Raw genomic sequence first — 26,272 nt, 5'->3', positions numbered from 1 at the left:
GTGGTTTTTGTCATTGGTTTTGTTTATGTGATGGGTTGTGTTTATTGATTTGCATATATTGAACCAGCCTTGCATCCCAGGGATGAAGCTGACTTGATTGTGGTGAATAAGCTTTTTGATGTGCTGCTGGATTTGGTTTGCCAGTATTTTATTGAGGATTTTCGCATCGATGTTCATCAGGGATATTGGTCTAAAATTCCTTTTTTTGTGTGTATGTCTCTGCCAGTCTTGGGTATCAGAATGATGCTGGCCTCATAAAATGAGTTAGGGAGGATTCCATCTTTTTCTATTGATTAGAATAGTTTCAGAATGAATGGTACCTGCTCCTCTTTGTATCTCTGGTAGAATTCAGCTGTGAATCCGTCTGTTCCTGGACTTTTTTTGGTTGGTAGGCTATTAATTATTGCCTCAATTTCAGAGCCTGTTATTGGTCTATTCAGAGATTCAACTTCTTCCTGGTTTAGTCTTGGGAAGGTGTGTGTGTCCAGGAATTTATCCATTTCTTCTAGATTTTCTGTTTATTTGTGTAGAGGTGTTTATAGTATTCTCTGATGATAGTTTGTATTTCTGTGGGATTGGTGGTGATATCCCCTTTATCATTTTTTTTATTGCATCTGTTTGATTCTTCTCTTTTTTTCTTCATTAATCTTGCTAGTGGTCTATCAGTTTTGTTGATCTTTTCAAAAAACCACCTCCTGAATTCATTTTTTTGAAGGACTTTGTGTCTCTCTCTCCTTCAGTTCTGCTCTGATCTTAGTTATTTCTTGCCTTCTGCTAGCTTTTGAATTTGTTTGTTCTTGCTTCTGTAGTTCTTTTAATTGTGATGTTAGAGTGTCAATTTTAGATCTTTCCTGCTTTATCTTGTGGGCATTTAGTGCTATACATTTCCCTCTACACACTGCTTTAAATGTGTCTCAGAGATTCTGGTATGTTGTATCTTTGTTCTCATTGGTTTCAAAGAACATCTTTATTTCTGTCTTCATTTCATTATGTACCCAGTAGTACATAATGAAAGGTTGTTCAGTTTCCATGTAGTTGAGCGGTTTTGACTGAGTTTCTTAGTCCTGAGTTCTATCTTGATTGCACTGTGGTCTGAGAGACAGTTTGTTACAATTTCTGTTCTTGTACATTTGCTGAGGAGTGCTTTACTTCCAACTATGTGGTCAATTTTGGAAGAAGTGTGATGCAGTACTGAAAAGAATGTATATTCTGTTGATTTGGGGTGGAGAGTTCTGTAGATGTCTATTAGGTCCTCTTGGTGCAGAGCTGAGTTCAAGTCCTGGATATCCTTACTAACTTTCTGTCTCGTTGATCTGTCTAATATTGACATTGGGGTGTTCGTTTCCCATTATTATTGTGTGGGAGTCTAAGTCTCTTTGTAGGTCTCTAAGGACTTGCTTTATGAATCTGGGTGCTCCTATACTGGCAGCATATGTAATTAGGATAGTTAGCTCTTCTTGTTGAACTGATCCCTTTACCATTATGTAATGGCCTTCTTTTTCTCTTTTGATCTTTGTTGGTTTAAAGTCTGTTTTATCAGAGACTAGGATTGCAACCTCTGCTTTTTTTTTTGCTTTCTATTTGCTTGGTAGATCTTCTTCCATCCCTTTATTTTGAGCCTATGTGTGTCTCTGCATGTGAGATATTTCTCCTGAATACAGCAAACTGATGGGTCTTGACTCTATCCAATTTTCCATTCTGTGTCTTTTAATTGGGGCATTTAGCCCGTTTACATTTAAGGTTAATATTGTTATTCGTGGATTTGATCCTGTCATTATGATGTTAGCTGGTTATTTTGCCCGTTAGTTGATGAAGTTTCTTCCTAGCATAGATGGTCTTTATAATTTGGCATGTTTTTGCAGTGGCTTGTACCAGTTCTTCCTTTCCATGTTTAGTGCTTCCTTCAGGATCTCTTGTAGGGCAGGCTTGGTGGTGACAAAATCTCTCAGCATTTGCTTGTCTGTAAAGGATTTTATTTCTCTTTCACTTATGAAGCTTACTTTGGCTGGATATGAAATTCTGGTTTGAAATTCTTTTAAGGATGTTGAATATTGGCCCCCACTGTCTTCTGGCTTGTAGAGTTTCTGCCAAGAGATCCACTGTTAGTCTAATGGGCTTCCCTTTGTGGGTAACCTGACTTTTTCTCTCTGGCTGCCCTTAACATTTTTTTCCTTCATTTTCAACCTTGGTGAATCTGACAATTATGCGTCTTGGGGTTGCTCTTCTCTAGGAGTATCTTTGTGGTGTTCTCTGTATTTCCTGAATTTGAATGTTGGCCTGCATTGCTAGGTTGGGGAAGTTCTCCTGGATAATATCCTGAAGGGTGTTTTCCAACCTGGTTTCAATCTCCCTGTCACTTTAAGGTAAACCAATCAAACGTAGGTTTGGTCTTTTCACATAGTCCCATATTTCTTGGAGGCTTTGTTTCTTTTTATTCTTTTATCTCTAAACTGGCATAGAGGTATCTTTTTGTTGGCTTTCATATTTAAAAATTTTCTGAATTTCTTATTTTTTAGATGATTTTTTTATACATAAATACCTGGATTGGTAGCTTGTCTTGAAAATTAGGTAGATTTGATAACACTGGATCCACACTCTTGCATGGCATCCACCTCCTGTAGCTGAGTACTGGCCATTACAGACTGTATTAGGCCCCCTTTACCAAGATTGGTAGCCTGCTTAGACTTTGTAGAAATTTGAGTTTGTAATTTCTGGTGCATAATGAATGTATATTCATTATGTAACACAAAAGGCTTTTTGATTCAGAAATTTATATTCTGGTCTAATTGATTATTTCTAAACTTCAAGAACTGCTAAGATATATAGGCTGTTGAATGGGCATGACTATAAAAGTAAACTAGTTGCAACTCATCTCTAAGCATTTTAGCTTGAAACAATCTCCAAATTATTGATAAACTATCTTGTGTTTAAAGACCATTAAAGAAGGGACATTTTTCTTTTTGAAGATGGACATTTTCTGCTATTAGAGAAATGGGAAATCAGTGGAGAGTATTTCTAAGCTATTAAAAGGAAATGAGGTTCTTGTAGTTTTTGAGGTGTATGTATATTTAAGGGTTAAAAATGAATTAAAGTACCTTAGCTCTTCCATTCTTCTCTACATTCCTAATGTACTCTGAGATGAATTACTACCACTATCCTTTTAGAGTTGACCTGATTAATTCCTTTCTGTTACCTAAGAGTAAGCATAATGAAGCATAATGAGTCTATTCTTTTTTAAAATAACAACTTTATTGAGATATAATTCACATACTCTAAAATTTACCCTTTAACTTTTGAAATTACAATTCAATAATTCTTGATATACTTACAGAATTGTGTAGTCATCACTACTATCTAGTTTTAGAATATTTCATCCCCCTAAAACAAACCCAATAACTCCTCATTCCTTCCTCCCCCTAGCTCCAGGAAACAACTAACCTACTTTCTATGTTGCATTTTGTATCTGACTTCTTTCGCTCAGCATGCTTTCAAGGTTCATCTATGCTGTGTAGCATGTATCAGTATTTCATTACTTTTATGGTCTAATGATGTTCCATTGTATATGCCACATTTCATCTACATATTCATCAGTTGGTGGACATTTGGGTTGTTTCCACTTTTTGGCAGTTATGAATTATACTACAATAAACAGTTACATACAAGTTATGTGGACATATGTTTTCGCTTCTTAGGAGAATTGCTGAGTCATGGTCACTCTATGTTTAACATTTAAAGGCCTGCCACACTGCTTTCCAGAGTGGCTGTACCATTTTGAAATCTCACTAGTAATGAATGAGGGAGGATTCCAATTTGTCCACATGCTTGCCAAAACTTGTTATTGTTCGTCTTTTGATTACAGCTATTTTTGGGAGTATGAAGTGATATCTCTTTATGGTTCTGACTTACATTTACCTGATAACTAATGATGTTAAGCATATTTTCATGTACCTATTGGGATTTGTTATGTCTTCTCTGAAGAAATTCCTATTTGAATTCTCTGCTTATTTTAAAATTGAGTTGTCTTTTTATTGTTGCATTATCAGTTTTTATATCTGGATAAAAGTTACTTCTCAGATATATGATTGTAAATATTTTCTCTGATTCTGAGGTTTGTCTTTGCTTTCTTAATGGCGTCCTTTGAAGCACAAATGTTTTTAAGTTTGGTAAGTTCCATTTACTTTTCATTTTGTCACTTCTGCTTTTGGTGTCATATCAGAAAAAGCATTACCCAATTCAAGGACACAAAGATTCACACCTACGTTTTCTTCTAAGAATTTTATAGTTTTGGCTTCTATATTTGGTTTTGAACTACTTTTTAAGATAGGGATTTAGCTTCATTTTTTTTACATGTGTATATCTAGTTGTCCCAGCACCAATTATTGAAAAGACTATTATTTTCCCCATTGAATTACTTTGGTTCTCTTGTTAAAAATCAATTGACTATAAGGGCAAGGGTATATAACTGAACTCTCATTCTATTCTATCTCTATGTCTGTCCTTATGCCAGTACCAAACTGTCTTGATTACAGTAGCTTTGTTGTACTATACTATACGGTACTGTACTGTAGCTTTGGATTCTGAAAGTATGAGTCCTTTTATCTTCTTTTTAAAGGTTGTTTTGGCTATTCTGAGTCCTTTCCATTTCCATATTAATTTTAGAATCAACTTTTCAATTTCTTCCCAAAAGACAGCCAGGATTTTGATAGATACTGCATTTACTCAGCATATGAATTTGGGGAATATTGTTATCTTAGCAGTAATAACTTCTGATCCATGAACATGAGATGTCTCTTCATTTATTTAGGTGTTTAATTTTTTTAATTTTGTTGTTTTCAATGTACAAGACTTTCACTTCTTTTGCTAAATTTAGTACAAAGTATTTAATTCTTTTTGCTGCTTTTATAAATGGAGTTGTTTTCTTAATTCTGTTCTTGAGTTGTTTATTTGTAGTGTTTAGAAATAAGATTTTGCACATTAATCTTGTATCCTGCAATTCTGTGAACTTGTTCTAATATTTTTTTGAATGCATATCTTAGACTTTTGTTTATACAATATCATGTCATTTGTGAATAAGATCTTCTTTACAGTATGGATATGTTTTATATCTTTCTTGTCAAATTTCTTGAACACTTTTATTATGAAAGGGTTTTGGATTGTATTAAATAATTTTTTGCCTCTATTGAGATAATGATGTAATCTTTTTTTTGTAAATATTATTTAATGTTTATTGATTTTCATATGTTATACCTACCTTGTATTCTTGGGATAAATCCCACTTGGTCATGGTGTATAATCTTTCTTATATGCTTCTGGATTCTGTATGCTAATATTTTGTTAAAGATTTTTGTGTCTGTATGAACAATATCGTTCTATAGTATCCTTGTGATATCTTTGTCTGATTTTGGTGTCGAGTAACACTGGCTTCATAGAAGAAATTGGGAAATACTCCCTCCTTTACTAATTTTTGGAAGAGTTTATGAAGTGTTGATGTTTCTGCCTTTATTTTTCTCTACTTCATTTCTTTCTGCTCTGATTTTTCCTTCTATTTGCTTATTCTGGTTTTAGTTTGCTCTCCTCTCTCTAGTTTCTTAAGATGCATAACAAAGTTATAGACTTGCAATCTTTTTTTCTTATTTAACAGGCATTTACAGCTATAAATTTGCCTTTAATATTGTGTTAGCTGTATGCTATACATTTTGATACTATTTGTTTTTATTCCTCTCAAAGAATTTTTTTAACTTCTCATGGTCTTTCTTTTAACTTACCGGTTATGAGTGTGTTAATTTCCATCTATTTGTGAGTTTCCCAAATTTCCTTCTGTTATTGAATTCTAATTTTTATTTCACTGTGGTTGGAGAGTATATTTTGCATGATGTCAATCCTTGAAAATTTATTGAGGTTTGTTTTCTGACTTAAATACGGTTTATCCTAGAGAATGTTCCTTGTGCACTAGAGAAGAATGTACTCAGCTGTTTGGTGGAATGTTTTACAGATGTGTGTTAGGTTTAGTTGTTTTATGGTGGTATTCAATACTTCTATTTTTGTTGAACTTCTGCCTAGTTCTGTCCATTGTTGAAAGGAGGTCTTGAAGTCTCCAACTATTGTCAAATTATTGATTTCTCCCTTCAATTCTGTCAGCTTTTGCCTTTTGTATTTTGGGCCTCTATTGTTAGGTACACATACATTTATAATTGTTATCTCTTTTTGATGCATTGACCCTTTTATTATAAAAATCCTTACTTATCTCTTAAAAATTTTGTCTCAAAGTATATTTTGACTAATATTAGTATATCAACTCAAGCCCTATTTTGGTTAATGTTTGCATGGTATATTTTTTCCTATTCTTCTACTTTCAAGTGCTCAAGTTTTTGAATCTCAAATATATTTCTTGTAGGTTGCAAAAGATGAATCTTTTATATAATTCCATTCCGATTTCTAGCCTTTTAATTCATGTGTTTAATACATTTATATTTAGTATAACTACTAATAAGGAATGATTTATAGCTACCATTTTTCTATTTGTCTGCACGTCTTTTGCCTTTTGTTCTCTACTACCTGTCCTCTACCAATAAATTTTGTGTTAAAGAAATATTTTCTAGTGCGCCATTTAAATTTCCTTGCTGTTTCTTTTGCTATAGTTTTAAAGTTTTTTTCTTAGTGGTTTTTCCGGGGATTAAAATTATCATCTTAACTTAAAACAATCTAGTTTGGATTAATAACAACTTAATTTCAATAGTACACAAAACTTTTTTTCAAATATAACATTTTCTATTTAAAGCTTATAAAGAAGCAATATATTGTTTAGACATAATACATATATGGTAAGGCATTAATGAAAAGCAAGGGACAATAAACATAAAAGCTGGCAGGGGAGTGGGATAAGACCAAAGATACTCTTTTTTTTTTTTTTTAGATGGAGTCTTGCTCTGTCGCCCAGGCTAGAGTGCAGTGGCGCAATCTCAGCTCACTGAAAGCTCCACCTCCCAGGTTCACACCATTCTCCTGCCTCAGCCTCCTGAGTAGCTGGAACTACAGGTGCGCGCCACCATGCCTCGCTATTTTTTTTATATTTTTAGTAGAGATAGGGTTTCACCATGTTAGCCAGGATGTTCTCGATCTCCTGACCTTGTGATTCGCCTGCCTTGGCCTCCCAAAGTGCGGGAATTACAGGCATGAGCCACCACGCCCAGCTGACCAAAGATATTCTTAGTATTTTATTTCTTAAACAGGATGATAAGCATATAAGTGTTTGAGTTATAAATTTTTTTTTTACATTAAAACATCTAAAAATTTACTTATAGTAAAATTAAAGCTTTATTTTTGGCATACAGTTCAGACCAATGCCTAGAGTTATGTAACAGCCTTTGCATTCAGGATCCATAACTGTTCCATTTCCCCCAAATTCCTTTGTACTGTGCCTTCTACCCAAACCCTCATCCTATTCCCAACCCTTTCCTAGAATTTTGCATTTTCCAGAATGTATAAATAGAATTATACAGTACGTATTTTTTCGAGCCAGCCTTCTTTCCATCACTTAGCACAGTGGTTCTTACATTTGGCCATATCTAGAAACATTCTTGGTTGATTAAATTGGCATAGGGAGGGAGAGACAACTGGCATTCAGTGGGTAGAGGCCAGTGATGCCTGCAAATATGCCTTACAATGCACAAGACAGCTCCCCACAATACAAATTTATCTGGCCTGAAGTGTAATAGTGCCGAGGTTTAGAAACCCTGTTAGCACAATGCGTCTGAGATTTGTCTATGTTGCTGAATGTTGTTCCTTAGGATGTACCACAGTTTGTTTATTCATTTTTGTGTTGAAAGACATGGGCTTATGTCCAGTTTTTCTATAAACAGTTACATAAATTTTTGTGTCAACATAGGGTTTCATTTCTCTGGGTGCCTATCTAGGGGTGAGAATCCTGGATTATATGGGTTCATTTTATAAGAAACTACCGAACTATTTTCTACTACTCCTGCACCATTTTGCATTCTGACCTGCAATGTGTGAGTTTCCAGTTGTCTTGCCAACATTCGTTGTCATCTTTTTCAAATGTTGATTCAGGCTTGCATCCCTAGAGCAAACCTAAATTGCTCATGATGTATTTTTCCGTTCATGTATAGCTGGATTTGATTTCCTAATATTTTGTTGTGTACTTTTAAAAATCTGTATTCATGAGGTATGTGTCTGTAGTTTTATTGTAATACCTTTGGGTTTGATATTAAGGTAATGCTGGCTCCACAATGTGTTGGAAAATGGTCTCTTCTCTTCTATTTTCTGGTAGAGATTGTGTAGCGTTGTTATTATTTCTTCCTTACATATGTGGTAGATTTTGCTAGTGAAGCCATGTGGATCTAAAGTTTTCTTTATTTGAAGGTTTTAAACAAAGAATGCAATTTGTTTATAGATACAAGATAATGGAGATTATTACTTCTTCAGTGAGTTTTTGTAGTTCATATATTTCAAGGAATTGGACCATTTCACCAAAGTTGACAAATTTATGGGCTTAGAGTTGTTCATAGTGTTTCCTTAATGCACTATCGACGTCTCTGGAGTCTCTGGTGATATCCCCTGGCATCCTCTATGTTGGTAATCTGTGTTTTCTTTTTCTTTTTTTTTGATCTGTGTGGCTAGAGGTTTGTTGTTTAGAAACACATCTGTGATAAAACTTTCAAGATAAGCAACAATAAACACAAGAGTTCAGTGTAAAGGTCACCTCAATAGGTGGCAGGGGAGGGGAATTAAACATGGAGGTTCTAGGGCTTCAAAGATATTTATAATCTGTTTCTTAAAGGGTATGATAAATATATGGGTAAACAATTATTAATCTTTAATTCAATATAATCCACATATTTGTATGTGTGACATATGATGTATTCATCCTAAAAATGACATAATACATATCTCAGGAAACTTGCAAATAACCTGGACTCCACAGTTTTGTGCGGATGTTGGATTTAGATTGACAAGTAAAGGATGATGACCCTAGGAGACATGATAATTAAGACGAAAGACCAACTTTCTACTTCCTTTACCTAACTCCAGGATGAATATAAAATAAATACTCTTTTTGCTTTCCCAAAACCCATGCTGGAGGTGAGAATTCATTCTCACACTCTAAACATCCTCTCTCATGACTAGTCTACAATTATTCTTGAATTCAGAGAGTATTTTGACCCTTCGAAGAGACTGAAAAGTAGGGTGTGCCTAATGGTTTGTATGTGGAATGCCCCAGGCAGAGGGACTTTCTAGGAGCTAAGCTGTTGCTTGGCTATCTTTGTGCCATACATGACTTCTGTTTGAGTTCCAGCGTTAGCCAGAGAGTCTAACATATATTGCCAACCCTCTCCCTGCCCAGAACTCTTATGGCTGGCTCTAAGGCAGATCGGGTGTTTATTCCATATCCTTGATGATAAACTGTGATTTTGTTCTGGGGAATGTCCCTTTTCCCATTCAAGTGTATGATCATATTTTCAAGCAATCGCATTTACATTCAGCCTGGAAACTTTCTGCCCAGTTCTCAAGTTCTACCGCCAGCAGCTTGGATACTGCAGAATGCTGATTTAGCTCATAGGCTGCATTGAGCCACATTGCCATGGTAACCAGCAGACAGACCTGAGAGAAGCAAGGCTGCAGAGAAACTGTAGCCATCACCAAACAGCAAATCAAAGGGAAGTGTCTCAGGAGAGATTTCTAATTATCACACATTTGTCCTTGCAGCCAAACCAGGATGCAATGGAAATGGTGCCTTTGGCACTAGCATCTTAGGTCACAAAATCAGGTAAACTTTCCTGGGCTCCTTTGGGAATGCCACAGAGTCTCCTGCTGCCTTAGGTGTATTGAAATAGATTCTTAGATTGACCTTTCCCTTAGAGTTGTCACCAAGTCCTTGGCAGTGATAACTCAAATGCTGTACAGCTTAAGGTATTTTATGGATGGCAAGGCAATTTTAAAAAGTCTCACACCTGTAAGCCGGATATAATAGCTAATAGCATCTGAGATGATTCTGACATCTTAACGAGATTGCCTCTGTTTATTCCTTATTTTATTCTTTTTTGTGTTCTCTTTAATATAAGCAAGCTTATTTCAATAATCTTTAATGCAAGTGAAGTACTAACTGATATGTTTATATGCAAATATATGCAAATCATATAGTAAGATAGGGCTTCTAGAGTAACAACTGGTAACATCCATGTTTACTTATAAAGAAAGTGCTCAAGGTTACAAAGCTGTCACGAAAGATTTACTAATAATTTGCTGGGGAAATAGTTGTAGAAATCCTTTTTCTGCTTTTAAATGTGCTGAGATCAAGGCTGTCTGATTCTTGAGACAGGGAGAATGTGATAAATGAAGACACAACATCACACGAATAAAATTCGAATTGCCTGTGCTAAGAGAGTGGCTTTGAACTTCTCCTTGCAGTCGGACCAAGCTGCAAAGGCATCTGCATTCGTAGAGGTCTTTAACGTATCTGTTCTGCATTAATTCATATTTCTGAATGGCATATGCTGGAGGCTGGCCTGAATCACCTTTGTTTTATTAAAGGTGCATTTAAGGTCAACTACCACTAACTGCATTGTTAAATATTGATTTAGCCATTTGAATTAATGTAATTTTCAGTACTTTTTCTACTTAATATACACCAGCACTCCCATGACCCAGTCAGACAGAAGATCAATACATGGGCACTCAGCTTGTATTGAAGCTGGGGTTGACTGCTTGCTTGTTTTCCTGTGAAGGCCAAAGTGTTCAAGATAATGGGCTACTGGTTTATCTACTTACCTTCTGCAAAACTTGTGAATGCTTTCATCTCTTGCAGGATGTTTTTGACCTATTTAGTGATCAGTGTCTCTCAGAGTTCTGAGCAATTAGGTTTCCCTTGTCGAGGAACAAATGGTAGCAAGAAAGCAAAAACCCAAATCTGAAACATTAAAATAGCCAGGTCGGCACTACATGGATTCACATTTCAAGCCTTGAAACAAGCCTTAGGTTACTTTACTCAGCACTTTCATCTTACTGGTGATGAAACTGAGAGTTTAAATGACTTTTCAAACTGCTGGAGTCAGAACTAGAATCTTTGACTTCTAAAGATTCACTTTTCATTGTACTTATTGACTTGTAGTATGTATCATTTATTTTTCTGCAAACTGAGGCAAAGTAAAGGAATTTTGTGACCATATTCATTAAAAATATCATTGTATCAGGCTTAGAGGAGGTTGGTATTAAAATGAAATAGTTTATTTTAGTAGACTCTAAATGGAGACTCCATCCCTATGAGCTGCCAGGAGAATATTGCCTCCTTGGTAAGCTCTCAGCTTAGCTCTCTAATCTCTAGATAATACCAACTGGCTTCACTTACTCTGGTTTATTGAGATCAATTGATCTGTAGTTGGTGTACGTTCTTTTCCTGCCTACCCTCCAGTTAAGCCTAGAGGTGCCGGGGGCTGTCTTTGCCACTGTATACAAAAAGTCTGCCTAAGAATGCAGCAATCATTTGAGGAAACAGTCAAGAGTCAGAGACCAAGCCCTGGCAATGTGAAGTGTCTGGATTTAGACATGCCTACACTTAGTGATACCCCTGAAAATTTAGATTATGTAAGTGAGTAAATACCCTTATTTGCTTAAACTGTTTTTTTTTTTTTTTAAATACAACAAAGAGTCTCAACTTCCTGATGAATACATAAGCTGAGTTGGGTATTTGAGAAATACTTGGATCTTGATGGTGTAGTATCAAGCTTCAAAATCATGGGGTAGTTTCACAAAAATTTCTTACAGCATTTCTAAATGTGTTACAACAGGCCAGGTAATAGGTCTCAGGTAAACATCTATATCCAAGATCCCTCCTTTCAGTCTGTATCTAGACAAACACATGTACAGTATGACCATTGTAAACTGCCATTTTATGTTCAAAGTCATTACATAATGTCAGTGCTTCCAGGGTTCAATAATACCTTAATGATGGTAGGGTATTGTCTTCATTGTAAAAGCTAAAGTTGTCTAAGTTGGTTTTTTTGGTCAAAACTTTCACTTTAGGAAAATTTTTCTGTTCCAAAACTGAAATTGATTATTAAGAAAGGAAAGCACAGAGATTGAAATTACAGACTTTTTAGCCCTGGAAGAATAACCTTGGAGATGGTTCGAGACTCTCAATTTACAGTTAACACTGAGGCCCTGAGGGTTTAGATGACTTGGCCACAGCTGTACAGCTCCTTTAGTGGTGGAACTGACACTAATACCCCCATCTCCAACTGGAGCACTTTCCTCTGTTCTGACATTGACAGCCTGATGGACTTGCTTGTCTCCTCTTACTTGGTAGCATGCTGGGAGATACTTTCTATCACTGGGCTGCCTGCGGTCAAAAATTTCTAATGTTTAGATGATATAGGACAGTAGCACAATTTACTGACAGCTGTGGAAGTAATTTGGTTTATGTCCACATTTTCTAAGTGCAAGCAAAGGTGTTGTAGCACTCCAGTCCCTGTAGAGCTTACGAATGTAATTAGAAAATAGAAGTTTAAACCAGGCAAAAAGAATTAAATTAAGTGGAACAAACACAATAAACAGAATCAAATCTTTTGTCTCAGCACCTGGTTACAAAATGAGGCCCAGGGATCAATGATGAGAGACACACAGCTTTTAGGTAGTATCTCCACCTGCAAAAGATGGTAGTGGATGCAGATTTGTTCACTCCATTTCTTTGGGCAGTTTTTATTCACGTCACATAGACCTCCTCACAAACACTCTGCAGTTATATGCAATTAAATGAACTTATTGATGTAAAGGAGACTTGATATATTAAAAAAATATTAAATATTAATGATTTTTGGCTCTATGTATTGGATGTAGTGTTCATGGAGAAAAAGTCTATAAGAACTGCAACATCAAAATTATAAAATGTCTAGATGTGAAGTTCATAAAGCTGAAACTACTTTTTTCTTAAACAAAGGCAGATGCTTTGTGTAGATGGATATCTTTTTCTGTGTTCTAGGCATTTGCTTTCATTTTTGAAACCCTTTTAAGTGCTACATGAGGCACCTGGCCCTGGAGTGAAACGAGATTAAAAACACCTTGGGGAATCTTAATTCCCTCTAAATCACTTTTTTCTCCCTTAAAAAAAAGAAGTTGGTCTTGAATGAAATATGGAACCTTATCCACCTTGCGAATAATCTACTCTCTTCTCTTGCCCCAGAGTTCCAGGGCTTGCTGACAGATAGGGGGTGATTAAAAATTCTCATCGTGCCCATGTGCCTTGTGCCCTCTCCTTTGTCATTCTGCAGTTGGGTATCAAAGCTGTAGCATCTATGTTCTTTGAAGACTAAGCAGGTTGGACATGCAATTTAGATGAAAAACAATTACTCTGTGTTAGCTTGCTTTTGGCAAGAGTGTATTAAGGCTCATCTCACTGATGGGAAACAAAAGCTGCACTTCATCTTCATGAATTTCAAATGAGGGAGAGAGAGAGAGGAGGAAACAGTTTTCTGGCAGGAGCTTTTCTGCATAACCTTTCTCTGATGAGTGGGTTCCTTTCTTGATAGAATACCCTCAGTATTGGCTTGGATAATAATGTGTTTCTTTCGATGCACAGATGGTGCAAATGATCATGTGGTTCTACTGGTGGGGAGCCTTTGAAACACAAAAAGAGGGCTAAGCAGATGAAGTACATTCTGTGGCATTTTTTTGAACTTACGAAGGGAAGAGAATTAATAGCCATATTGTACTGGTATCTTTTGTTATAAATGGGTTTGGTTTTGAGAAAACAAGCAAACAAAAGGCAAATTTGCATATTTGTGAATCATCTACGCTTCGAGTGAAATTGAACCTTGAGAAAGAGCACTTTATCTCTGTGAGTTCAGTTCAGGTAGTTACACTATGTCACCAACTTGTGGATAACATGTCACACATTTTTTGTGATGTCAGAATGAGTTCTTGGCCTTGACTGTTGAAGACAGAGCATCCTGAGCCAAATGGGACAGTTGCTGAGTGAGGACACCAAACCTACTCTTAGGAGGCACCTATTGCCAACAATATTATCCAGATAAAAAACACAAAAGAAACATCAAAGGCAGTACTGAAAGGGAATAAAGGTCACCCCAGGCCAGCAGGCATCACATGTGTCTATAGGAATGTGTGTTAAGGGGAATAAGGCCAGATTTATGGATATGAGACCTGTGCAGTCACTTGAGGCCCTGTGTTCAAAAGGCCTCATGCTTGGTTTGATAAATGGTTTGGCTCTGTGTTCTCACCCAAATTTCACCTCGAATTGTAATCCCCATGGTACCCTCACATTGAGGAAAGTGACCTGGTGGGAGGTGATTGGATCATGAGGGCAGTTTCCCTTATGCTGTTCTCATGATAGTGAGTTCTCACTAGATGTGATGGTTTTATAAGTGTTGGACAGTTCCTCCTCTACATGTTCTTTCTCTCACCTGCCACCATGTAAGATGTGCCTGCTTCCCCTTCCCCCATCATGGTAAGTTTCCTGAGGCCTCTCCAACCATGCAGAATTGTGAGTCAATTAAACCTCTTTTCTTTATAAATTACCCAGTCTTGGGTATTTGTTTACAACAGTGTGAAAATGAACTAATATACTTAACTTGATGCTCTGTTCTAGCTGTCTTGAAATTCTTACTGACTTTTGAACTTGGAACCCTACATCTTCATTTTGTACTGGTCCCCACATATTTTATAGCCAATCTGAAGGAAGAGAGAGAGGTGATGGGGGATGAAGGGTATGGGGAGTGTATGCTATGGTTGCCTGCTGTCAAAGTTCTCCAGGTATGACATTAGAGTATAACTCTCCTACTATAGACAGTAGAGTCAATTGCTCCTTGAGGGCAGGCAGAGTGAATGGTATCTTCTGGAGACAGCTTTGAAAGAAAGGTCGCTTTCCCCCCATGAGCTACGTGTCTCTTCACGTATTCACCTCAGCATGTTATATTCTTAGAGTCAAAACGTGTACCATACCTGAAGTTAATACTATGTGAGTCACTTCAAAATAAGACATGTTTTGTTGACTCGTGGCTAACATGTAGAAAATCTATAATTTTTTTCCTAGAAAGTAAGGCCTAGATTTCAGTTCAGGCTATGAACAGATTTTTATTTCTGTATGATATTTGTGGTTTTAAGTTAAATTGCAATTTTCCCTTATAGTCTGTGGTTAAATTCTAATCCCTAAGCTAGTTAATGTTGGGGAGCTGGTAAGATTCTACTAAATTCTTCAACTTTAAATATATCCTATAATGAAAAAGTGGCTCTAGGCTTGATATATATATTGTAGGACATTTATGAGAAGCAATACAGCATAGAGAAAAGGCTTTTATTGAGACAGAACTGGATCCAAGTTCTGCCTCTGCCACATAAGAGCTCCACGCTGTTAGAAAAGTCATTTCATTGCATTAAGATGATTTCCTCAATAGTAAAATCAGGATAAGCATATTACTTTTCATGGGTTATGTCAGTATTAAAAGAAATAGCAAATATAAAATGATTAGAATAGTTCATGGCATGTGGTGCAGGTGTTTTTAGAAGTATATGAGTTTAGACTGGGCATGGTGGTATGCATCTATAAACCCAGCTCCTTGGGAGGTTGAGGAGGGAGGATCACCCGAGCCTAGGCATATGAGGCTGCAGTGAGCCATGATTGCGCCACTCTCCTCCAGTCCAACCTGCATGACAGAGTGAGAACCTGTCTCTAAAAATCAACAGCAACAAAACGGCATGAATTTAGTTATTTGTAGTTACCTGGCTACTATTCACTCTTCTTAATATTAACCTTATTGTGTGGACTAACCTCACTATTCAAAGTCCATGTTCAAATGAGATTTCATCCTAAATGCATTTAGAAAAGAAAGGAAAACAATCCAGAAAGTGTAAACTAACAATTTTTAAGCATATTTATTCATAAAATGTTTATAACTTTTCTATATAAAGTATGTGACTTTTTACCCAATAGGCTTAGAATTAGATCTGTATAGGGTGTACATAAAAATTTTTTCAACTCTGAATCTGAATGTTTCCCTTTGTCTTTTATAGCCTCCCAAATGTCCACATAGATAGTATCAACCCTTAATGCAAATTACAAGAATGTTATTTTAAAATGTAATAAAAAGTGACCAAGCTGACCTAAACCCCACAACAGCATGAATGGCTTTCATTTATCTAGCATTTAGTTCACTCCTAAATGGTAAGTATATCAGTTGTAAGTCCACCGCCATGTGTCTCCCTTAGTGAAGGCCCTATTTCATGGTTAACATCATAGCTGTGAAATTGAAACCTCTGCTTTCCATCTTATGAGGAAGGCCCTCTGTGTTGGGGGTTGGGGTGGGGTTTAAAAACATAGGATGTTTATAAATTCCTGATGAAACTTTAAAATGTAAATACAGTATATGAAAGAAACTTGTAAACATCTCTTGCAAACCTATTGTGTAGAGTTTTTAATACTATACAATTCAAAAATCTAGACCAGCACAACTACCATCTTTGGTGATGCATTGTTCATTCTGATTTTCCAAGCCATTGAGAACATTCTGCACTTGGTGCTGAGTGATTTCATGAACTGCCATCTGTGAACACAATCCTAAATTTATTCACTGTGTGGTTTTGATGAGGAGGCAGGTTTTTGTAGGACCTGTTTTTTTTTTTGTTTTTTTTTTTTTTAAGTCTGGGTTTTGAGAATGCAGCCAAGTAATTCATCCCAGTCTACTCATATTTTCTTAAAAGGATATCATGGATGAACCATTAACCCTTTGAAATAAAATCACCCAGGAAGAAAACATGATAAAAAAAATAATGAAATTGTTATAATTTAGGGAAAAACTTCATAACATCTCAAAGTAACACCACATAAACTGTGTATATATTTTACAAAAAGAATCAGTTACACTTCCCTGACAGGATACTGAGTAAAATCAACATTAATATTAAAAACTTTCCATTCAAATTTCAAATTGTGTACTTTTATAAAATCACCTTATGTATATATCTACATACCATCATCTTTAAACTTATACACATTTCACATTGCTGCATAGATCTAGTAAATGTGTTTTCTGCCTTCCAAGGGACATGCATTTTTAAATGAATAAATCACTTAAATGAGTCAAAGGATTGGTACACTGTATTAACAGAAGGAAACTTCTATCACTTTTAGAAAATATCTAAGCTCTCTTTCAGAGACCTCCTTTCCCTCTAAATTCCTGGTTAAACTAAGAGAACAAAATCCAAAGTCAATGAAATTTTTACTAGAATAGTTCTAATTTTAATATGGTATTTGGTTGTAGTGGTAAGGGGGAGCAGTTTAGGAGAATACTGTTTTCTTTCCATAATTCTTTGAAGTTATTTATTTCTTTACCTAACTTTTTTACACTAGAAATTTTTGATTAGCTATAATATACTTTCATCACACCATTTTATGACTTTTAAAAATGAAGTTATAATAAGTAATATTGAGTGACTTGCATTAGGGTGGCCACTGTGGATGGACCCTTGGTGGCAGGGGGAATATGATTCAGAAAAAAAAAAGTCTGCGTCACAGTAAAAAAAAAAAATATAGGTTTGGGGCCTGCTGACTTTCTTCAGCATCATGTTGCTCTAGAGCAATTGTATATATACAATTCTTTCTCAGACTACATGACTATAACACCAAAAGCAACGGCAACAAAAGCCAAGATTGACAAATGGAATCTAATTAAACTGAAGAGTTTCTGCACAGCAAAAGAAACTATCATCAGAGTGAACAGGCAACCTATAGAATGGGAGAACATTTTGCAATCTATCCATCTGACAAAGGGCTAACATCCAGAATCTACAAAGAACTTAAACAAATTTACAAGAAAACCACATCAAAAGGTGGGCAAAGGATATGAATGGACACTTATCAAAAGAAGACATTTATGTGGCCAAGAAGCATATGAAAAGCTCATCATCACTGGTCATTAGAGAAATTCAAATCAAAACCACAGTGAGATACCATCTCACGCCAGTTAGAATGGTGATCATGAAAAAGTCAGGAAACAACAGATGCTGGAGAGGATGTGGAGAAATGGGAACGCTTTTACACTGTTGGTGGGAGTGTAAATTAGTTCAGCCATTGTGGAAGACAGTGTGGTGATTCTTCAAGGATCTAGAACCAGAAATACCATTTGACCCAGCAATTCCATTACTTCGGTATATACCCAAAGGAATATAAATCATTCTACGATAGGCACATGCACACGTACGTTTATTGCAGCAATATTCACAATAACAAAGACTTGGAATGAACCCAAATGCCCATCAATGATAGACTGGATAAAGAAAATGTGGCACATACACACCATGGAATACTATACAGCCATAAAAAAGGATGAATTCATATCCTTTGCAGGGACATGGATGAAGCTGGAGACCATGATTCTCAGCAAACTAACACAAGAACAGAAAACCAAATGCTGCATCATGTTCTCACTCATAAGTGGGAGCTGAACAATGAGAACACATGGACACAGGGAGGGGAACATCACACACTGGGGCCTGTCGGAGGGGTATGGGGCTACGGGAGGGATAGCATTAGGAGAAATACCTAATGTAGATGATGGGTTGATGGGTGCAGCAAACCACCATAGCATGTGTATACCTATGTAACAAACCTGCATATTCTGCAAATGTCTCCCAGAACTTAAAGTGTAATAAATTTCTTTGTCTTAGTTTCTTAATCTGAAAAGGTGGTTGTTTAGATTGGAAGTGATATGCAAAGCACCCAGTACACTAGATAGAATGATATAGTTGATGGCTAACAACACTAATTACAGACAGGTATATGCTGAACCCTTCAGACTTCCTATTCTGCACACAGGTTGCAGAAAGCCAGAGTACTCAAAAACTTATGAAGTGCCCTTGAACTCCTTTCTACAGAGTGGGCTGTGAAAATCTACAGTAACATACATCCTTATGCCACAGAAAATAGAGTTGTGCTCAAAAATAGCCTTTTGACCTTTCTTTGGTTTTGCTTATAACAGAAAATAATGGATTTTTTTTTTTTTTAGGTCTTGGAATATAGCATCATGCTAAAATGAAGTAGTTATCTTTACAAATAAATATGAATATTGTCCTTTTTTAGAAGGGTATTTTCCACTTATATTCCTTACATTATAAATATATAAAATCTAGTCATGTTTTATTGCTTGAAATCAAGACTTTGTTTAGCTTAAATGAACAGAACTTCCAATGCTGCCATTCTCAAATGCAGTGTTTTCTTTTGGGTGGTGAATTCAGAATTTCTCTGTACTTAAAAATTAAAACACATGTGGCATTTTTTCCTTAAAAGCAGTTCAGTGATCTATTTCTATTTTAGATTATCCCAAATTTCTACTTAAGAACTCTGAATTTTAGGCCGGGCGCGGTGGCTCAAGCCTGTAATCCCAGCACTTTGGGAGGCCGAGATGGGCGGATCACGAGGTCAGGAGATCGAGACCATCCTGGCTAACACGGTGAAACCCCGTCTCTACTAAGAAATACAAAAAATAGCCGGGCGAGGTGGCAGCGCCTGTAGTCCCAGCTACTCGGGAGGCTGAGGCCGGAGAATGGCGTGAACCCGGGAGGCGGAGCTTGCAGTGAGCTGAGATCCCGCCACTGCACTCCAGCCTGGGCTACAGAGCGAGACTCCGTCTCAAAAAAAAAAAAAAAAAAAAAAAAAAAAAAAAAAAAAAAAAAAAAGAACTCTGAATTTTAATAATCAGCAATCAGGTCTTTCTACGCATCAGGCTGTTGGCTGTAATTAAACAAAATGCCTGGAGTTTTCCAGTTGGATGGATATGACAATGAATCAGTGATCAAAAATTGTTGTCGAATGAAACAATACCAATAGGGGCCATCTGCGTTTGCTCAGAACTCATATGATTCTGGCATGTATCTACTTTTCTATAAATCTTGAGCTTGAAAGAGGCTGAAAATTCTTTTTGTAATGATTTTTCCTGGTTGATTTTGCTTAATAAAACTAATGTACAGTTGTTGAGAATGAACACAGAAAAGGGCATTGGGAACATGTGGCTTTTGTCTAATTTCCAGGACAAGAGGCTAGTACCTTTGAAAACAAAATCAATTCTGAAAATGATATGGAACATATGCTAGAGTAATTTTAGAGTCTGCATTCATCTTCAACATGAAATCCTAGAAACTTTGAGAGTATTCACTGGAAATACAGAAATCCTTTTTGGTTCTGACACATTTCTTCTTCTTTCAATAAAAACCAGACCTGGGCTGGTGCCAGCATTAAGCCCTGGGGCAGCTGGAATGAAGCTGACACCAGGTGAAATTCCACGATCTATCATACCAGCTACACAGGGAACTTAAATACTTCACCCCCAACATTTTGACACAATGCAATTATTTTGTTTTTGACAGACAGCATTTGTTTGTTTGAAAAGGTTATTGCTAAAAGTACCATCTTCAGATAAATGTACTCAGATTTGTATTTTAGATGTATTTCACAGCTGCACTTTTATAAATAGGTCGAAAAATAGCTAGATACTGATTTATGTTTGACAGCTCATTTTGGTGGTATTCAGAATTTCTGCAACGATACTTTGGCTTGTTCCCTTGAGTCTTCACAGCTCATGAAAACTCCAAACAGCATTAAAGGCACACAAAAAATCTTTAATATGATATGTTCAAACCTCAGTGGATTATCTTGCTCCAGATTTTCCAAACTAGCTTCAGTTTGGAACCATTTCCTTCAATTCTTTGTTTGAACAATTATTGCAGTTGGCTGAATATGTTCAGTGAATAATGAAATGCTTGCTCCGTGTTAATTTAGACAAGAAAATGGGCCAGGTGTAGTGGCTTATGCCTGTAATCCTAGCACTTTGGGAGGCCAAAAGTGGGAGGATCCCTTGAGCCCAGGGGTTTGAGTCCAGCCTGGGCAACATACAGAGACTCTGTCTCTAAAAAATAAAAAAGCCAGGCATGGTGACACCACACCTGTAGTCCCAGCTTACTTGGGAGGCTGAGATGGGAGAACTGCTTGAGCCCCGGAGGTGGAGGCTGCAGTGAGCTGTGCTTGCACCATTGCACTCCAGCCTGAGTGACCAAGCAAGACTGCCTCAAACAAACAAAAATTGCCCAGGCCAAAGTGCCGTATCTGTGGATAAGTGTGCTTTTTATATATTGGTTTTTCCTGTTGGTAAAAAACCATGGATTCTGGAACCTGACTGCCTGTCTTCCAAATGGCCTCTGAAGGGAATGTTGCATATGTTTCCAAACTTCTTGTTTCAGTTTCCTCATCTGTACATTTTGGATACTAACAGTGTATCCATTTCATGGTGAGTTATGAGGATTAAGCAGGTTAATACACATGGAAAATGTAGAAATGCTTGGCTTATGGGGGATCTGCAATTATATATGTATATATGTATACATATATGTATATGTTTGTATCTATACCTAGATGTGTATATATTATATAAACTAGTACAAATAGTAACTGATAATAATCTTTCATCTTATTCCTGCTTCCATCATTGATTATGTGAAAGTTGTACTACCAAATGTGTTGAGTAGCTTATGAAATAACTGAACTAGACTCTATCAAAGATATAAAGAAAATACATGTAGCTGTTTTGAAAAAAATTATCATAAATTCTCTCATTTGATCCTCAAATATTTTCAAGGTCCAGAGAGGATTTAAGTTGCTGGAACAATCCACCTAGTCTTTCAGATGTGATTATATAATTGATGGGATCTGGATATCACTGATCACAAAACACAATAAAGGACCTGAGGCAACATCTTTGTACTTTCTCCAGGTGGGGAAAATGTTTTTGTTCTACTTGGTAAATGGCCTCTCCAGTATTTCTTGGAGACCTCAATAAATGATTATTTTCCAGCATTCTATCACATGCCAAATGTTTTACTCTCATTTCCCTGAGGTTCTGGTCTGTCAGCACTTGTCCTGAAGCTGAGTACAGACATGGCATAGGTAAAGTGCACAGTGAAGATTGCTGCAGGAAAGTCTGAAGCCCTTCCCTCTTGAAGATGAAAAATCTTCTGGCCTCACCCCCACCCCTCCAGATCTTAAGACTGACTCTCGTTTGAAGATGTGTGTTTTGCTTTACTTTCCTCTGTGAGTGCTCAGCACAGAGCAGTATCTACTTTTCCTGTTTTACATTTTTCATTTTAAAGATCCAATTACCTCAAGTCCTTTTCTTGAATATTGCAGTGGGCCTGCTGACCTAATAATTCTCTCACCTCTAATTTCCATCATCATCTCTACTTGAAGCTGCATCACACATACACCCACCTGAATGTATGAGATTCCCCCGCCGCAGGAAGAAATGGCTCATATCATTTGAGAGCCTAGTCTCAAGGGCATCATCAATGCTGTTTCCTCATGTTCAATGGCATTTTCTGGTGTGTCGTATTAGATTTAGTTACGGTATCACCAACTATAGTAGTGCAGCCGCTCTGCTCTTCAGAAATGCTGAAACAGGCACAGTTTGGAGGTGCTAGGAAAGTCCATTGCTCAGTGAGTTTAAAGGTTCAATAGTTTGGAAGCTTTTCTAAGTTCATTCCTTTATCATTCTCTGTGGCTGCTAGAGCTAGCCAGTGGTTATATGTTTTTTTTTTTTTTAATTTGATGTAGTATTGTCAAATCTCTGATAAATTTACATTTCCTTTTTCTTGGGGATTTGGCAATGGGAAGAAGTTTCCATTTTCTTGAAGGCGTTTGAAAGGATAACTCTGAACTTCATTTATAGAAAGTATAATGCTGTGAAATAAAGATAATATGAAAATAATGACAGCTACCATTGTTGAGGGTCTGCTTTGCACCGAACACCATTACAAGTGTTTGATGTATCATACATTTTTTAGCTACACAAGAATACAGTAGTCTTGCAAGGCAGGTATTTGCACTGTACCATAGGCAAGCTCAGAGAAGAGGGTTCTTGCTTAAGATGGCATAGTACAAAAGAGAGAGGAAAGCCTTCTTGTGACACATCCTCTCTTTTCTCTGACGAGGAGCTTAGCTTCTGAGATGCTCCAGTGCATCTTGTGGGTCTAGTGCATTTTGTTTTCTGGAGGAATTGCCTACTGATGGGGATGCCAAACAAAGTGCCGACCCACTGAGAAATAGCGTGAGACCTTCTGCTTCTCGGCTGCTTTGGGTCATATGTGAGTGTTGCAGTCCTTAGGGGAGGATGTGAGGTGGGTTGCCAGGCAAACAGGGCAGCTTGCCTTCTGCACAGTCTACTCATCACAGGGCCTGGCTGACATTCATTCATTCATTTACTTATTTTACGTGTGTGTGTGTGTGTGTGTGTATATATACATACAATGTATAATTGTATATTAAATTATATATTAAATATGTGTTATATATATTATATATCATTAATATATAATATTTTTATAACCAATATATATAACACATACCATAATTATAATTTTAGTAATTTGTGAATATACTTTCAGTAGCACTAAATGCATTTACAATGTTATGTAACCATGACCATTGTCAATACCTGAAACTTTTTTCAACATCCCCAACCAAACCTCAATGCTTGTCAAACAATAACTCTTCCTTTCTCCCACTCTCCAGCCCCTGGTAACCTCTACTTTATTTTCTGTCTCTAAACTTGCCTCTTCCAGGTAGCTTGCAGAAATAGAATAATATAATATTTGTCCTTTGGTGTCTGGATTATTTCACTAAGCATAATGTTTTCTTTCATTCCTTTTTTTTTTTTTTTTTTTGAGACAGAATCTCACTCTGTTGCCCAGGCTGGAGTGCAGTGGTGTGATCTTGGCTTGCTGCCACCTCTGCCTCCAGGTTCAAGCAATTCTTGTGCCTTAGCCTCCCAAGTAGCTGGGACTACAGGTGTGCACCACCACATCAAACTAATTTTTGTATTTTTAGTGGAGACGGGTTTTCACCATGTTGGCCAGACTGGTCTTGAACTCCTGGCCTTGAGTGATCCACCTGCCTCAGCCTCCCAAAGTGCTGGAATTACAGATGTGAGCCACTGCACCCAGCCTACTAAGGCTAATGTTTTCAAGGTTCATTCATACTGCAGCATATATTGTCAACTTAATTCCTTTTTATGACCGAAAAAGATTTTATTGCATGTATATATACCATATGTTTTTCCATTTATCTATTGATGGGTTAGTTTTTGAGAGGAAGTCATTGGATGATTTAATTCCTCAGGGGACCTCATGCCACACATGGCATACTCAAAGGTTTGTTTTGGGGCGTATGTGGTGATTTGCGGGAGTTCTAATACCTTCAGGATGAAGCACACAGAATAAAGATTGACAGCTTAAAATCCGTTTCTACTGTGTATTGAGCCCTAAGTAGATATCTGCTGCTGTATTTGACAGTAGGTGTCCATAAGCAGTTAAGGAGTTCAGTCTGCTCTTAGGGAAGCTCAGTACAGGCCCATGTGCATGCATACACTTGCATTCCTTCACACCCCCAAACACCATCCCACTCCATACATGTATACCCATCTTCCTTTCCCAGATCCCTCCCCAAACAGTTAAGTGACCATGGAGGTATGCATCTAAATGAGTTATAGAAAAGATGGGAAGTCTTGAGGGGGAAAAATGGCTGTAATTTTGGATGGTCAGGCTTGCCTTTGAAAAAAGAATTTGAACCCTTGTAGAGGTTGGAGATGCTTTGTGTAGGAATGAAGGTGGGAGAGGGTAAGAGGGTATATCTAGAAGAAGAAACTACTTGAGCAAAATCTGAGCCCAGAGATGGGGAGGTATAACGGGTGGGAGGAACAGATGGCAGAAGGCTTTTAATTCTAGGCTGAGGAAAGTGAAATTTATCCTGCAAGCAGCAGAGAACTTTGGTATAGACAAATGACAAAATTGCAAAAAAATCATAAAATTTGTGTCAAAAAATCTGTAAATCATAACCTGCATTTATTGAAGGGCTCCTATGTGCAAGGAACAGTATTGGGTTAGGCACCAGGAAAGATGACAGTAACACCAAAGATGGAACCTGGTAAGTTTGAGTAGCAGGAAAAGGGAAGCCAGAAAAGAAGGCAGAAAATAATAATTTAAGGGGAAAGAGGAATCAAGAGTGTAATCTCAAAGTTAGCAGGAGACAGTTTACAGGAAAGCAAGGTTATCTGTGTTAAAAGCTACACGAAGATCCCGGAAAGGAAGAATGGAATCTCTGCTATCGGTTTTGACAAGTAGGAGGCAGATGGTCTCAATAGGCAGAGCCTCTGGAGATCAGGGTAGTGGTGTGACAGGCATTTGAACCAGAGCAACTCTATCTTGAACAGGGGTTGGGTAAAATAAGGCTGAGACCTACTGGGTTGCATTCCCAGATGGTTAGGCATTCTAAGCCACAGGGGGAGATAGGAGGTTGGCACAAGATATGGGTCATAAAGACCTTGCTGATAAAACAGGTTGCAGTAAAGAAGCCCAAACTCATCAAAACCAAGATAGTGATGACAGTGAACTCTGGTTGTCCTCACTGCTACATTCCCATCAGTGCCATGGCAGTTTACCAATGCCATAGCAATATCAGGAAGTTAATTTATGTGGTCTAAAAAGGGGAGGCATGAATAATCCACCCCCTTTTTTAGGATATAATCAAGAAATAACCATAAAAATGGGCAACCAGCATTGCTGGGCAACTTGAAGTTGAAGGGCAACTTCGGGGCTCCTCTGCTTAGGGAATAGCCATTCTTTTATCCCTTTACTTTCACAATAAACTTGCTTTTGCTTTCTACTTTGGACTCGCCCTAAATTCTTTCTTGTGCAAGAGTCAAGAACCTCTCTTGGGGTATGGATCAGTTCTCCTTTCTGGTAACAATGGGGCTAGAGAAGAGGTAAGTACAGCAGTAGCTGGAGAAGCCAATATGTTCAAGAGAACAGACTGTTACTATGCTATAGTATAAAGAGAAACCAAAGCATATTTTTGTATTAGTGGGAAAGAATGAATGGAGAGGCACAGTTTGATTAAACAGCCAGAAGAGTAATCAATGGAACAAGTTTTTTTAAAAAATTAATTATTTATTTATTTTTTGAGACAGTCTTGCTCTTGCCCAGGCTGGAGTACAATGGTACAATCTCAGCTCACTGCAATCTCTGCTTCCTGAGTTCAAGTGATTCTCCTGCCTCAGCCTCCTGAGTAGCTGGGATTACAGGCATGCACCACCATGCTCGTCTAATTTTGTATTTTTAGCAGAGATGGGGTTTCTCCATGTTGGTCAGGCTGGTCTTGAACTCCTGACCTCAGGTGATCTGCCCGCCTTGGCCTCCCAAAGTGCTGGGATTA

At 37.2% G+C, this 26,272-nt stretch overlaps 1 long non-coding RNA gene across 1 annotated transcript; it reads left to right on the top strand.

The window, feature by feature from the left end:
* Positions 1–9,598: 9,598 nt before the first annotated feature.
* Positions 9,599–21,958, top strand: LOC123573898 (uncharacterized). The gene is made up of 3 exons (XR_006698606.2): positions 9,599–9,784; positions 14,615–14,778; positions 21,648–21,958. It is a non-coding gene; the product is annotated as an uncharacterized lncRNA (long non-coding RNA).
* Positions 21,959–26,272: the final 4,314 nt, after the last annotated feature.

Source organism: Macaca fascicularis, chromosome 6, assembly GCF_037993035.2.
Source record: "Macaca fascicularis isolate 582-1 chromosome 6, T2T-MFA8v1.1".
In the NCBI taxonomy this organism is placed as follows: domain Eukaryota; kingdom Metazoa; phylum Chordata; class Mammalia; order Primates; family Cercopithecidae; genus Macaca; species Macaca fascicularis.
Note: the sequence above shows the minus strand (reverse complement) of the source record. Positions and strands in the feature narration are given on the sequence as shown.